The 16,835-nt window shown below is 37.4% G+C and overlaps 1 non-coding gene across 1 annotated transcript; it reads left to right on the top strand.

The window, feature by feature from the left end:
• Positions 1-1,475: 1,475 nt before the first annotated feature.
• LOC121821058 (U1 spliceosomal RNA) lies at positions 1,476-1,633 on the top strand. Its single transcript, XR_006061757.1, has one exon. It is a non-coding gene; the product is annotated as a U1 spliceosomal RNA (small nuclear RNA).
• Positions 1,634-16,835: the final 15,202 nt, after the last annotated feature.

Here is a 16,835-nt window from a genome sequence, read left to right as displayed (position 1 = left end):
TAGATTTTTCTGGAGATCCTTCCTTTGTCATTGGGGCCCAGGTAGTAAGGCAGAACATATTTCAGACATATCAAAAGATTTTTATAGATCAAAATTAAAGTTTTCACTTTGTGAAAATAGTCTTTTAATCTCTTGATAGTTATTAAAATAAAATTCTTCCACATTTGTAATTAACAGTAACTGTCTTTAGTATTTTTTATGTTGCTGAGATAAAACACCCTGACAAAAGCAATTTAAAGTGGACAGGTTTATTTTCTCTCATTGCTCAGGGTTACAGACCATCAGGTGGGAATACTCAACAGTGGGAGCCTAAGGCAGCTGGCCACATTGTATCCACAGCCCAGAAGTGGAGGTAATGCCTGATGCTCAGCTCACTCTCTTCTCTCATGAAATCTGGCCCAGAGAATGGTGTCACCTGCCTTGGGTGGGTCTTCCCACTTCCCATGGCCTAATCAAGACAATCTCCCACTGCCGTGCACAGAAGCCTGCCTCCCAGGTAAGTCTAGATTTTATTGAGATCAATTATTCAGGTAATCATTAAAACAAACAAACAACAACAAAACCCTAGGGATTATTTTTATAGTAATAAAGCATCCATTTTACCTCAACTGCTCTAATGGTGGATTGAATGAACGTGTTTCCCACAGGCTCAGATATTTGAGCACTTTGCCCCCATTTGGTGGTGTTATTTGGGGACATGATGCCTCTTTTGAAGGAAATCTGCCACTGGGGCAGACATTGAGACTTTGCACACCACACACTTCCACTTCACTCTCTTTGCTTCCTGTTTGCAGTCGAAGATGTTATCTCTTAGCTTTCTGCTCCTGCTGGCCTGTCTCCCTCCCACCATAATGGATTTTGTTTCTCTGTAACTATAAGCTAAAATAAACTCTTTCTCCAATAAGTGTCTTTTGATCATGGTGTTGACTCAAGCAAGAGAAAAATAATGAATAAATTCTCTTTGATTCGACTAAAGGAAAGGACAACAATCCTTGATGCATTCATATTTCTCTTATCTAATAACCCTACCCTTTTAGCCAGACTATTAACTGACCTTACCTATGTGGTTTATACCTTGAACAATTTCCTCCCAAAGATCTCCAGTCCACAAACCTTCTACTCAACAATATCTCACTTTGCATGGCCAATGTGACATACCATGTTTTTATGTGTACTTAGGATACTGAGAATAGCTAAGAAATATCCCCATGACCATTCAAGTTAGTTAGTATCATCATACATTTACAACATGGAATGTTGGCCCTCAGTACTCTACTGTAATCTTAATTGCACCCTAGCGTCTGCCGTTCCCATCTGAGTTTTTCAACATCCTGTGTCTTCTTTGACTTCATTAACAAATATGCTTGCCTCCTACTTCAGAGACATTAGCTTTATTCCTGATCTACCTCACCTCTACCACTTCATGTACATCTGCCATTCATCCTTGCTTTTCTTAAATCACAAAGAAGCAATACTTACTTACCTGACAGGAGAGATAACATGATCTTGAAGGTGATTTTTCCAGGATGAGGCTTATCCATTGCACTCTGGATGTGCTAGTCCTGAGATTTCCCAAATGTGGGAAACATTACTGCATAATTTGTGGTAGTGGGGGACTTTGTTTGCACTCTGATAAAAAAAAATCACAAAGAAGTATGAAAGAAAATTAATATCTTTTGTGGTGTTATTTTATATGTGCTCTAATAAAGTTTACATGGAGATCAGAGGAAAAAGCCAGCCACTATATTAAATGTAGAGGTCAGGTAGTAGTAGCACACACCTGTAATCCTAGCATTTCAGAGGCAGAGATTCATCCAGATCTCTGTGAGTTCAAGGCCACACTGGGAATAGAGCCAGGCATGGTGGCACCACGCCTTTAATCCCAGTGCTAATTAACCATAGAGGTCTGGAGGTCTGTACAGACAGATAGGAAGTGATGTATCTGGGCAGAGAGAAGAAGTAAGATGACAGTGCACAGGAAGTTTTGTAGACATGAGAATACAGGAAGTAGCTCTGTCTTTGAGGATTTCCTAGCAGTAAGAGTGTGCCTGGCTTCATTCTGCTTCTCTGATCTCTCATTTTTCACCCCAATATCTGGCTCTGGGTTTTTAATTAATAAGACCTTTTAAGATTTGTTTTACATCTGGCCCCCAACATTTGTGACAAGAATTCACTAAAAAGCCACTTGTGGCCTTGCAGGCTCCCAGCTCAGGCTTAAGCTGCATGCAGCTGGAGTCTCCACTACACATGGGCTGGAGTCTCTCTGGCTTCTTCTCTCCTGGTGGGCTGTGGGCTTTCTCTGTATTTCTATTTCAGACTGCTACCACATTAGGTAACTGCTTTGAAACTCCCTCAGACTTCTACTGTTCTACTTAGTCAGCAGACTTGATGAATCAATTAAGATACCTTAATGGGAGAAATTAGTTAAAGGAGTTTTTTCCCCACATTAAAAAATGGGAAATATTTTTACAATGGGGGTAATTTTGTCTCTGTTTGATAACACATTAGGCAGTCTGAAAATGGAACAATTAAATGAGAGGATGATTAATGTTGATGGGATTTACATAATGTTAATTATGAATATTATTGTTTGATCATTTTTCTTTGATCATTAAAAAGGTTGGATAATTTGAGTGCCAAGATAAAAGTTTAGAAAAACTTGTTAAGACAGATCATAGAGATATTCAGACCCAGACAGAAGAAATTAAAGGTGAACCTATCTAAGCAATGAATTTTACAGTTACAGAGAAAGAGTCTAAGGTTTTCAAACAGGCAACATTAATCTATCTGGTAACCTTACAGGAACTGCCAAATGCTCAAGGCTGTGTATAAGCTAACTGGACCTCTGTGGAAATGTTAGATTTGAGGAGACTTAAAGAAGCTATAGTCTCATATGTTATGCATTCTCTGTTTTTTTTTTTTTTTTTTGGTTTTTTTTTTTTTGTTTTTGGTTTTTTTGAGACAGGGTTTCCCTGTGTAGCTTTGCGCCTTTCCTGGAACTCACTTGGTAGCCCAGGCTGGCCTCTAACTCACAGAGATCCGCCTGGCTCTGCCTCCCGAGTGCTGGGATTAAAGGTGTCCGCCACCACCGCCCGGTGCATTCTCTGTAAAGCAGATGTTAAACTCATTTTCAACTTGTAATAGAATTATCCCTCAGGACTGGAAAGATTTGGTTACAGTTGTCCTAGAGGCTGGTCCACAGTTACAATGGAGGACCTAGTGGAAAGAGGAGGCTAAGACTATTGAACAATGATGTAGGGTTAGGGGTATGGAAATTCCCCAAGATGAACTTCTTGGAGAAGGCAATTATGCTGATATACAAAGGCAATCTTTATGTGATTACCACATACTAATTTTATGCTGAATGGTAGACCTGAATGCTTGGGGAAGGATTAAAGAAGTAGGAAAAAAAATTGAGTCATTTACAAAAGTTATACAGGGCCCAAAAGAAACCTTCACTGAATTCTTACAAAGGCTGTTTTTAGCAGTAAATAGAATGATACCAAATTCAGAAGCTAGACAGCTAATATTTGAATCTCCAGCTTTTGAAAATGCTAATACAACATGCAAAAGGGTAATTAGGTCATTAAAGGCAAAATCAACACCCTTGAAGGAATGGACCTGAGATACAATGAATATTGAACCTTATGACCATGATGATACTTGGATAGGAGAGGTATTTTCCAGAGGTTTGAAGAAAAATAATAATGTCAGATGATTTAATTATGGTAAACAAGGTCACCTAAAAAGTGACTGTAAAACAGACATTCCTAGAAATAATGATTTTTCAAAGAACAATGTCAACAAAATGCCCCTCCTTTCTGGATTGCATAAGGTATGGTAAAGACAAACATTGGACTAATGCATGTAGATCAACAAAGGACAGACAAGGTAATCCTTTGCCTTTGCCATCAGGAAGCTCCTTGAGGGTCCTCTCGCAGGCCCCCATAGCAAATTCAGTTCAGTCTTTTCCTTCTATCATAGAAGAAACCCCTTCTCAGTGATATTAAATAACCAATTGCCTATTGTAAAAAAAAACCAACAAAACAAAACAAAAAAAAACCATATTGCTCAGGGTGATAGAACAGATATAGCAAGGAGAACAAAAAATTTGGAGAAATCATAAAGCAAATTTTTTTGCAAACTTCTATAAAAGAACAAAGGCCAAAATTAAAAACACAAATAAATGACATTCTCATGGATGGTCTTGCCGACACAGGTGTGGATATAATAATAGTTGTACAAGAATCTTGACATCCAAATTGGCCTCTTCAGAAGCTAAATGTTCACCTTTTCAGGACTGGAACATCATCTTAAGTGAAACAGAGTGCAAGATGGGTTGAATGTATAGGGCCAGAAGGACAGAGAGGTAAATTAAAGCCATATGTGGCTAATATAGCTATGAATCCATGTGGACAGATTTGTTACAACAATGGAATACCCAGATTAACATTCCTCCAACCTCAGAAACAAACCACAAACTAACACATGTTTCTGAGAAAAATATTAGAAGGTATTATAAAGAATAGTCTCCAGCCATTTGATTGTACAAGAACAGGGCACAATAACTGATGATCTTTCAAAGACACCAACAGCTCTACCTTTAAAACGGTTAACAGACAAGCTTGTATGGGTTCAACAATGGCCTTTAACAACAGAGAAACTGCAGACCTTAGAACAGCTGGTACAAGAGCAGTTGAATGCTCAGCGTATTGAAGAATCAACCAGCCCTTGGAATTCTCCTGTATTTGTTATTAAAAAGAAATCTGGGAAATGGAGAATGGAAACAGATTTAAGAGCAATTAACAAGGTTATTCAGTCAAAGGGCTATCTACAATCTGGAATTCATTGCCTACTCTATTGCCTAAAGGATGGCCTATTATAGTTATTGATTTAAAAGACTGTTTCTTCTCAATACCCTTACAAGAAAAAGACAGAGAAAAATTTGCCTTCCTGGTGCCTACTTATAATAATTCTCAACCAGTTAAGAGATATCAATGGAGGGTTCTCCCACAGGGAATGTTAAATAGCCCAATCCTATGCCAACAATTTATATGACAGCCATTGGAAGTAATACATAAACAATTTCCTAAATCTATAATTTATCATTACATGGACAATATTTTACTAGCTGATTCAAATGCAGATACTTTAGAAAGAATGTTTGAATAAGTAAAGAAAATTTTGCCTTGTTGGGGGTTACAAATTGCTCCTGGAAAGATATAAAAAGGAGATTCTATTAATTATTTAGGATATAAAATAGAGCTACAAAAAATTAGACCACAAAAGGTGCAAATTAGGAGAGATTGATTACAGACTCTTAATGACTTTCAAAGATTATTCAGAGACATTTTCTAGCTATGAACTGTTGTTAGGGTAAAAATGATGAACTGAGTAATTTGTTCAAAACCTTAGAAGGTAACAAGGATTTAAATAGTCCAAGAGAATTATCTTCTGGAGCTGAGTGAGAACTGGCTTTGGTGGAAAAGAAAATACAGGAAGCATATGTGGATCATGGGGATCCAAAGATTGATTGCATTTTGTTTATTTTACCCTCTAAGCATTCTCTTACAGGAATATTAATGCAGAGGGAAAATATTATATTAAAATGAATATTTCTACCAAATAAACAAAGTAAAAAATAAAAACATATATGGAAAAGATCTCCGAGTTGATTTTAAAAGGAAAATTGAGACTTCGTCAATTAGCAGTAATAGACTCTGCAGAAATTGTAGTACTTTTAACTAGTGATGAAACTGACAAATTATAGGCAGAAAGTGAACCTTGCTAAAGAGCTTGTAATTTTTAGGGAGAGATTAGCAGCAAATATCACAAAAGTGATAGAATTCAACTTATAAAGAAAGCTAACTGGATCCTGCCTCTCATTGTATGGGAAACACCAATATCTGGAGCCCCTAACATTTTATACAGATGCAAACAAACAAGGAAAAGCAGGTTATAAATCAGAAAATTTAAGTAAAGTGGTTCAAAGTTCTTATAATTCTGTCCAAAAATTGTAATTATATGCTTTTATGTTGATATTAATGGATTTTTTGGGACCTCTCAACATAGTTACTGACTCTCAATATGCTGAAAAAGTTGTCTTACATATTGAAACAGAATTTATCCCTGATGAGTCAGAATTAAGTTCACTATTTATTCAGTTACAATATATAATCAGGAATAGGAATCATCCCTTATATATAACTCACATATGGTCTGCCAGGCCCTCTACCACAAGGTTATGATGAGATTGATAAATTATTGAAAGGAAATGTGCTGGAGGCCTCAGAATTTCATAAAGATATCACATCAATAGTAAAGATTTAAAAAAAGGATTTTTCCATAACCTGGCAACACACCAAGGAGATTGTAAGGAAATGTCCTACTTGTTCCTTTTACAATCAGGCTCCATCACCAGCAGAATGTAACCCAAAGGGTACTCAGAGAAATGAAATCTGGCAGATCGATGTGTTTCACTTTGCAGAATTTGGAAAATTGAAATATGTACACCATACCATTGGTACTTATTCAGGATTTCAATGGGCAACTACTTTGAGTTCTGAAAAACCTGATTCTGTAATCACTCATTTGCTAGAAGTTGTGGCCATCATGGGTATACCTGCACAAATTGAAACTGACAATGCTCCAGCATATGTCTCTGGTAAAATGAAACAGTTTTTTGCCTATTACAATATAAAGCATATTACAGGTATACCACATAATCCTACAGGCCAAGCAGTTATAGAATGATCAAATAGAACTCTAAAGGATATGCTAAATAAACAGAAAGGGGTAACAAAAATCCCAAGAAGTAGATTACATAATGCTCTATTAACTTTTAATTTTCTCAATGCTAATGAGAAAAGAACAACAGCTGTGGAGAGACATTGGATAATAGAAAAAAACTACAGAATTAAATCAGCCTATGTACTTTAAAGATATGCTGACTTCAGAATGGAAACCAGGATATGTGTTACACTGGGGACAAGATTTTGCTTCTTGTTTCTACAGGAGAAGAAAAGCTATGGATATCATCAAAATTGATAAAGGTTCAATTTGAACAAGAGAGACCTCTTAACCAGCATGAACATCCAATTTAAACTAACTTATACCACTAACAAATGCTCTTCATTTAATCAAATATAACTTGCTGAAAGAAAACCTCCTCAAAGTTAGGGTTGGGGAAAGCTTTTTGTTTTTGTCTTTCAGGAGAATGAAGGCTAAGGAATCTGAAGAACACTGGATGAATGAGGTATCTGAAGAAAAAAGAACAAATCATGTAGAAAAAAATGTCCCAAGAAAAAGAGCAAATTGGCCTATTTGTATATCACATATCTAACAAGATAAAATTTCATAAGTCTTCCTAAATGTTGGTTTCTGCTGTTCTCTACAGACACTTAAGACAAATAGTCTTTATGTGGTCTAAGTTCAATTAAAAATTAGAACTGGCTTTGGAGTTGGAACGCAGCTCTCTCCTCTAAACCCAAACATTGCTTGTTAGAAGAAAATGCAAATCTCTGTATCATGTCAGAAGGGCCATTTGTTATGGGATAGAAGGAAACCAAAATTAAGGAACTATTTTATTGCCACTAATGTCATAATTCTTTGGTTCCATTTTGATTCTTTAAAACTTTTCTTAAGGTATGAATTTTACATCAAAATTTATAAGTTTAATACATATATATTTTAAACTTTTGTCATGATATTAATGGTCATATTGAGTACTAACTAATTCTAGAAAAAAGGCTTCATCTAGCTGCTTGTACAAGATTTCAGGTTTGAGTCTCTATCAGTTTTCTGCAGGGAATCATGACCACACCTAACAGCAAATTTGAAGACTCCAAAAAGATGATGTGGACCCACAATGATGATTCCATCAGAACAATAATAATACCATTAAGCTGACGACAAACACTACCCAAAGATAGGCCTTGGACTACAAACTGCTCAGGACAATTTCAAGATGGCTAGCTGAGATGATCCAGCCTCACAGACTATCAAGCAAGGACTTGAGACAAGCCCTACACTTTCAAATTATGCAGAGACTGGACAACAAATGATACAGCTACCTCTCCCAGGACTTGACAATTAACCCAAAAATTTTCTTTTCAGGATCCCCTAAAGATGCCTTTGCCTGCAGTCAGCAGAAAGTAATTTTAAGAACACAATGCCCATATTCTCAAGAGGTGGGGTGGATGGTTTTTGGTCATTCAGTGGGTTATGGATAATTGTCATTGTTTAGGATGGTTGGTTACAAGATGTTAATTGTTAATGGTCAGGAAAAACATAAACAAAGGAAATTACATTCAGGGATCTTGTTTGAAAAAAAAGATATAGAAATGATAAAATAAAGGGTAGATTATTGAATCTACTTGGAAAAGAAAAAAGAGAATATGGATATACTAAGATAAAAGGGTAGATTATTGAATCTACTTTTAGAAGGCAACTACTAGTTTTAAATATTTTACATTGGATTGGATTTTTGTATATTGTATACACATTTTGTATATTGATATGAATTTGAGATTGATTTTGTTAGAAAAACTATATATGTATTTCTAATCTTATTCAATGTATTGTACCTATACAGTTCATTTAATAGTGTAATGCAATTTTCTACTCCCTAAAAGTTATTACCCCCTATTTAGGATAATGAAGAAATGCAGGTTAGTAGTTAATCATTATAATCGAACCTGTAGTCATATTAATATGTTTTCAAGGTCAAGCAGAGATATATTTTAGATAGACAGGTCATCAACAAACACTTCAAAGATCTACAGAATATGATATTTAAGATGTTTTAATAACATAGATATTTTATTTTTTATGGCTATGAGACATGTCTGCTCCTGGCAGCACCAGTCTACTTCAGAGAAGATGATGGACTTTGAAGAAACTCCATGTGGAGTTTACTTTCACTGTGGCAAAAGTCAGCCACTGGGCAAGAAAGTGCCCTTACATCGACTGCCGACAGTATTCTGTCCAAAATGGACAAGCAGGACACAATAAAGTGACTGCTGAACCTTGCTAAGACAAGGTAGGATAGCTCTTCAGAAAATCCTGCTTCACAGATGAGTCTGTCAGATATACTAGGCCTGTAGGCTGAAGATGGATGCTCCAATGTTGCAGAGGAACCTTGGGTGACTGTCCAGGTAGCCAGTTGTTTCTGTCATTTCTCACATTTTTTGGAAGTTGCTTATTTGCATTTCCTTCTTACTCAGTTAATATTATTTCCTTCTCAGATCTCTGTGGGAGTTGAAGATTAGATAGTTATAGTTTTCCTTGTTAATAATTTCAGAAAATAACTCATTAAAGAAATGTAAAGTGTATAAGTTTGAAAGACATCAAAAGATAGTTTTGGGTTGGTAATGCAAATTAGGATAGAAGGTAAATTAGATATAATCCTTTGGATTCACAAAGATAGGATAGATAATGGGATATTTTCTCTGAATTTGTCAAATGCAAATAGACTAGAAATTGTTGATGTATTTATTGCCTGTATATATTGTATATAGTTATTGTACTTATTGTATATAGTTTTTCTTATATTAGTTATAACTTTTTTTTATTTTAGACAAAAAAGGGAAATGTGGTAATATTTTATTTGTGCTCTAATAAATAAAGCTTGCCCATGCAAGCAGATATCAGAGGAAAAGCCAGCCACTATTTAAACGTAGAGGTCAGGCAGTAGTAGCACACGCCTGTAATCCTAGCATTTCAGAGGCAGAGATTCATCCAGATCTCTGTGAGTTCAAGGCCACACTGGGAACAGAGCCAACCATGGTGGCACACACCTTTAATCCCAGTGCTAATTAACCATAGAGGTCTAGAGGTCTGTATAGACAGACAGGAAGTGATGTATCTGGGCAGAGAGAAGAAGTAAGATGACAGTGCACAGGAAGTTTTGTAGACATGAGAATACAGGAAGTAGCTCTGTCTTTGACTGAAGATTTCCTAGTGGTAAGAATGTGGCTGGCTTCTTTCTGCTTCTCTGATCTCTCATTTTTCACCCCAATATCTGTCTCCAGGTTTTTAATTAATAAGACATTTTAAGATTCCTCTTACAATTTTTTTTTCACTTTTCAAAAAGTTCATACCTTATAATAAGACAAAGAAGAGGAAAGCATGTACATGTATTCAATGCAAGTGTCATGAATAGAGGTCTTCAAATAGGAAGACCAGAAACTGGTGAGATGGCTCAGCACAAAGGAACACTTTCTGCTTCTCTGCAGGAGCACAGTTCAGTACCCAGGACTCACATCAGGTGTCTCACAAAATGCCTATATCTCCAACTCTTGGGACCTGACTTCCTTTTCTGGTCTCTGCAGGCACCCATACACACATGGTATCCATTCCTACCTCCCCCACATACACATAACTAAATATAAACTAAGAGTGGACAGTCATTTAGAAATGTGACTGCACATAGGATCAAGAGCCATCCCTGGTACATGAACCAGCTTTTTAGAACCCACTGCCTATGGTGGGACACTGCAAAGCCTTGATGGGGGCGGGGCTTGGACCTGCCTCTACTGAATGTACCATGCTTTGCTGACTCCACATGGGAGGCCTTACCTTGTTGATGGAGGGAATGGAAGGGTTTGGGGGAAGAAGACTAGAGGGGCAGGAGGAGAGAGGAGAGGGGGATCTGTAGTTGGTATACAAAATGAATAAAACATTCCTTCCTTCATTTAAAAAAAGGATGACTGCACAGCAGGGGATATCGTCTAATGACAATAATTGGAGGGCGATTTAGTAAGGCCTGTTTGTTCAGATTCGTCACTGTATTTATGTGTATTCATTGCTTCCTACAGGTATTAAGGGTCCTGCTGGAATGAGCATCTTATGATCCTTTCTAAAAGAAGATCAAAGGATTGGGGTATGACCTGCTGCAGAGGAAGAGAGGGGAGAAATCAAAGAGCCCCCTGATTTTTCAAATGCCATGACTCTATGTTTAGGGCAGTAAAGCCTAGAACTTGTCCAATTTATGTTGCTTTCCTCCTGCTGAAGACCCAACCAGGTGCTTGAGATTTCAGAACTTTCTGTCTTTTCTAAGACTGAATTTCCTATTGTTATCCATGTATTTTATTTTCAACTGATTTTCTTACCATCTTAGTCACTGTTCTATTGCTATGAAGAGACACCATGACCAAGGCAACTCCGAAAGCATTTAAATGGGAACTTACTTACAGTTTCAGAAGCTCAGTCCATAATCATCAAGGTAGGAAGCACAGTGGCATGCATCATTCTGATCCAAAGGCAGAGAGGGGGAAAGAGACAGAGAGAGAGACTGGCCTGCCATAAGCTTTTGAAACCTCAAAGCCCACCCCCAGTGACACACTCCCTCCAACAAGGCCACACCCCCTAATCCTTTCAAGGAGTGCCACTCACTGGTGACTAAGCATTCAAATACATGAAGCTATGGGGGCCTCATTCTCATTCCAGCCACCGACAACACTCACCCTCCCCACAGGTTTGGCCACCCCCAAGTCTTAAACAAACACCTCTGCTGCCCACCCCTATCCTTTCCCTTTTCAGCTTCCACCACTGTTCCTTGTGCTAAATTAGTCTGATCAGAGGGAGCAAGTTGCTCCCTTTGTAGGTCTCCAGTATTCAGGCTTCATGGAGTCCCTCTGGAGGGCTTAGTTGCCTCCAGATGCCAAGTCAAGTTGTCATGCTTTGCCTCTTGTCTTCTTGGGTCATTTGACACTATTGACACTGTCTTAAACTCTCTCTTCTGTTGGTTGACGTTGCCTGTTGCTTCCTTCTTCTCTATCATCTCTGTACATTTCTGTGTTTATGATTCTTTCCACAGTGACACCCCAAGAAGTTTTTCACTTACTAATCCCTATTCACTTTGTAAATTCTGTAAATGTCTAGCAATTTCATCATTTTTCATTATTTTAACTGCTACTTAAACTAACAAACTCAGTGAATATTCCTCTCCTCTTTAGGTATTTAGCTACCTGCCTACAATACCCCTTTAGATGTCCGATAATAACCTTATTTGTATCATATCCCACCTTTCCGTGTGTTTCCCATTCTTCTCTCCCGTGAATTCAGTGATGAGGTGCATCTAAACATAGTCTGCCACTCCTCTGCTTAAACTCTTTTTGCCACTTTACCACCTGAAGGTAGAACTTTCTATTGGTGTAATGAAGGACCTGGCTCTTCCTTACCTGTCTCTCTATCCTCACCTCCACACTCACCCAACTTCATGGTTTAAGATTTAGAAACCCCAAACTATTTACACTCTTTCAGAATCTCTATATGATTTTGTGATGGGCATATTTGCCCATGCTATTTCTGTCTGAAATACTAGTAAAAACTATTGGGAATATAGCTCTCATTCATCTTTCAAAACTCATTCCAAACAACACCGTCTCTAGATTTTATCAACCAATAACTGCGGAAACAGGAGAAATCAATGCAATTCACCTCTGAGAGTAGAACCTGCCAGGCTGAGTTTTCATGATTATCTGTGCTCCTTGGTGGATATTTTAGAAGTTTACACTGAAGACTAGGTGCTCATGCACAAAACGGTGTTTAAACAACTTCATTCCCTTCAAAATTCTCTTATACTAAAATATTTGGGAACCTCGCTGTTTCTGCATTTGGATTTGGTTTCCTTGTATTTTCCATTTTGATGGTAATTAAATAGAATTACTAGGTATGAAGTAGCGTTACAGTTTTCTGGTTACTGGGTTAGATCAGTCAAGTAAGGAACCCTCTGTGGGTGCCCAGCTGTGCCATGACTGAGGGGCCCTGGAGTGTGGCCCACTTTGTGGACATTTTACCCAGTTTCTGTTAGGTGCTGTAACCTAAAATATTACATTTCTAGCACATTCTCCAATTATTATTGAGAATAACAAGAAAGGAAGGAAGGAAGACTATGCTGCTCCAAGGCCACCAGAAAACTGTCCTGCACTAGGCTAACAGTTTTCATGGATGCATCTATAGCTGAATAATTTCCAAGGATTTGTGTACGTGTGCAACACCACAAGTCACGCTATGGTATATTCTCTCCAGGATGAGTAATTTTATTAACTTCTCCTTTTTATTTTGTTAATTTAACAATGAAACAAAGCCAGGCATTTTCCCTTGATCTGCCTAGTTGCATACCCAAATATTTGTTTACCACAAGTAGTTTCTTAATAATAATAATAATAATAATAATAATAATAATAGTAATAATATTATTATTATGCATGCACATGTGTATATGCATATGATATGTATGTGCAGGGCATCTGTGTACCACAGTGCACATGTGGATGTCAGAAAACAATTTTGTGGAGTCAGTTTTCTCCTTCCACATTTACACACATTCTGGGGATCAAATTCAGATTATCAGGTTTGTGTAGCCTCTACCCATCTTGCTGGCCCCAGTAGTTATTTAGTGATCATATTTAAATTGCATGAGTTATTCTCATTCTCCAGCTGGCATTCCTCTTCTTAGTAACATCTTATTTATACTTTATGGTCACAATGTTTTCTGAATATTCATGAGGGATTATTAGAGACCATTTATTTTGTCTTCATTTATTTTCTTCAGCATGAGTTCAGCCCTTCTTTGAAGGTCATTTATTGCTTGTACTCCTGGATCATTCTCTCTCATATTACTTGGTTCATTCAATGTCAAGTCATATTTTTATATAAGTAGAAGAATGTAGCAATATCCCTGTCCTTTACATGATGGTAAGTTGGCTAGGAAGTGACCATCACACAGGGATGTCTGAAGGCAACAAAGCCATTTTCTCCCACTTCAGAGTTCTCCCCAGACAAGAGGCTCTTTTTCTTTTTTTGGAAATAAAAACTCCATTTTTGTTTTTGTTTTTAACTTAGAAAATGAAGGCTTCGCTTCTGATGATTCTTTCTATATGAGGATGGGCAGGTGAGGGAAGGAGGACCCGAGCTGAGCTGAAGACACTTCAGTGCTCAAATCTAATGGGCATGCTGTCTGTGAAGCCCTCCTTCCCAATCCCTCTTCTCCACCCATGATGAATCAGAACCAGCTTGTCTCTGGGGCCTGTTGGTTGAGCCAGACAACCACTCTGCATCTCAGGCCCTGACCATCTCTTTGCTTTAACGCCTTGACCATCTTCCATCTGCCTTCCCTGTTCTAAAGTTGGTTGAAATTTCTCCCACTCATTAGTGCTCTGATATTGGCCTGGGTTTTTCCCTTTGGCATTACTGTCCAAATAATTTGCTTTCCCAAAACACAAAGTCAGAACTTTGTGGTTTTAATTCATTTATATAAGTTTCCTAGAATGAAAGAACTAATACATTAAAATTCATGTGTGATATAGACACTGCCTTTTGCTTTGACTCATTTTGATAAAAAGATAATTCTAAATTTTATGTAGTCATCTCTCAGTCTTTCCTATATTTCTATTCTGTTACATTTTTGAAAAATTCTAGTTATTTTAGGTGCTTGCTATTGGATTATTATGGATTCATTTGTATTGTTTAGGATTTTTTCAGTGATATTGCCCATTAAATATATTTTTGTATCAGAGAATTCCCAAAAGAAAATTCTTTTTGGTAAAAATCTTTTCTCTAAACAAGAATTTCTGACAAATTTTAACTTGTGAAAATAAGGAAGTTCTCACTTGTTTTCTTACTTCCCTAGCCCTGCATTTGAGGATATCTTTGGTTTATGGAAGATAAATTTAAAAGCTCTGATATATAATGTAAAATGAGTAATAAAATAGATCTGATACATCGCTTCCTAAATAATTATATTAAAAACTAATTATGGTTGTTTTTATCCCCACTGGATGGACAAATCTTTTAAAATGTTAATCTGTTACACAGTATAGATTTTATCTTAGAAATATCTTTGTGTTTCATTTACCTGTCTAATTTTATGCTCAAACCCTAATGCTTTAATTAGTTTTGAATCATATGCTTATAGTTATACAAACTGATGTTATTATTATTTGGCCTGGAATTTTAAAAATACTTTCAGCAGCATATCATTGGGTATTGGGAAAAACTATAGTCTTTGGAGGTGCTATAATTTCTCAGTATTTTGGAATTCTGAGCCATTACTTTTGTTTTGATTCTCTAATACTGTAGTTATTTTAGCCAAGTTGTCCTGTCTTGATGCATATGGATAAATAGCATTATGTTAATTATCTTAGCATAATTGTGAGTCTGTCAATATCTTTGTGGTGTTTTAATTTTTCCCTTTTAACTATTTTGCTGTTTTGTCTCTGTTACTTGGCACTTAGTATCAGCTCCCATGTGAGGACTGGCTTAGGCTAGGCCCGAACAGGCCTCAGAGTCATCCACGGGGTTCTTAGGAAGAGAGAGATCGTGAGATGACAACCTGGGAGATTATTTGATGAGGAGAGGCTGGAAGTGTCCAAAGCCCTGTAGATGCCAAGGCTGTCATAAAAAAGGAGGTTAGTGCCAAGTAGTTAAAGGCAAAAGACATAGGATCGGTGAGAATGGGGCCAGAAGACTAAGTGGCCGGCGTGGAAGCTGGTATATATTGTGACCAGTCATGTGACTAGCCTTCAGCAATACCAAAAGAGAAACCAGGGTGGGAATGACCTTGTCCTTGCTTGTCTGAGCTGATGTCTCATAACTGACATCATAAGTTGAGGGTTCCAAGGAAGAAATCTTTCTTACCAAATCTAATGAGAGCAAGGAAGTTCTGAAGCAGAAGAGCTCATGCCTCCTGTGTGCAGTGCTTTCTCAAGGACCTTCCAAAGGCCAAAGCTCATTTTGTAAAACCCCTGGTTTACATGCATCCCATGCTTTGTACACTTCACATGTATGCACAGGTTTTTGCAACATTTTTCTTTAAAATAATATTCCACAACAGATTCCCACACTCCAGTGGATGGTCCCACACACATGCATGTAAGGGCAGCGCTAACTGGATTTAGTGGATTGTAAAAACAAACAAACAACAACAACAAAACCTAGGAAGTTGCTTTTGACCAAGCAGGTCCCAGCAGCAGCATCCCTTATTGGTGAGCAGATGTCTCCAACCTTGTGTCTCCACCCAGCTGTGTGCTCAACTAGGAAGTACCTTTGTGTCCTGGTTTGCTGTAGCTTAACTAGTCAGTGCACAAGGAAAGTCAGTCACCTCCACAAAACATGGTCAAGCTTAGCACATTTCATTTCTAATTCTATAGTTAATTTCAGAATCATTTTACTGCTTTGCCGACATGACAGCATTTGACTAATTTTTTTTTCAAAGAACTAGTAAACCTTAATTTCCTACAGCAGCATTGAATGGATTTCTGTCTCTTTCCACTGACTTCCAACTTATGTAATTTAAAAGCTAAATGTGAACTGTAAAACTCAATCAATTTGGTAGTATTCTTTTAATATCAATTTTTATATAATTAGCCCCCAAACTGTGTTCAATTACTAACAATTAATCCTATGCACTTTACAGGACAACACTAATTTCACACATAGCAGCATTTAAAAGGAAGGTGGTGTGGATCTCACAGAGGAAAAGTCCCCCCCTAAGGAGCTATGCTTTGTTACACAGAGTAGACGATGAAAGTGTTTCCCATCACAATCCACTATAGGGGCCCATGTTTCCTTCAGCAAACACATAAGCAGAACCATACATCCTTTAGTTACAGTGGGATGGGTAGCCTTTTAAAACAGATTCTGGATTTTATGTTTTCTTTTGACAATCTTCTTGAGTTAGTATTGTTATCAATGCTGTATACATAATTGTTCTACTGAGGCTGGCTGTGAGAAGCCAGACAATGGAGCCATAATAGGACAAAGACCAAGAATGACAGCCAAAGGCAGGAAACTGTGCAAAATCCGTTATGAAAAAATTCCCCTTAGAAGTC

The sequence above is a fragment of the Peromyscus maniculatus genome, chromosome 10 (assembly GCF_049852395.1).
Source record: "Peromyscus maniculatus bairdii isolate BWxNUB_F1_BW_parent chromosome 10, HU_Pman_BW_mat_3.1, whole genome shotgun sequence".
NCBI classification, from domain to species: Eukaryota; Metazoa; Chordata; class Mammalia; order Rodentia; family Cricetidae; genus Peromyscus; species Peromyscus maniculatus.
The sequence above is the reverse complement of the archived record's forward strand: the minus strand, read 5'-3'. Positions and strand labels throughout refer to the sequence as shown.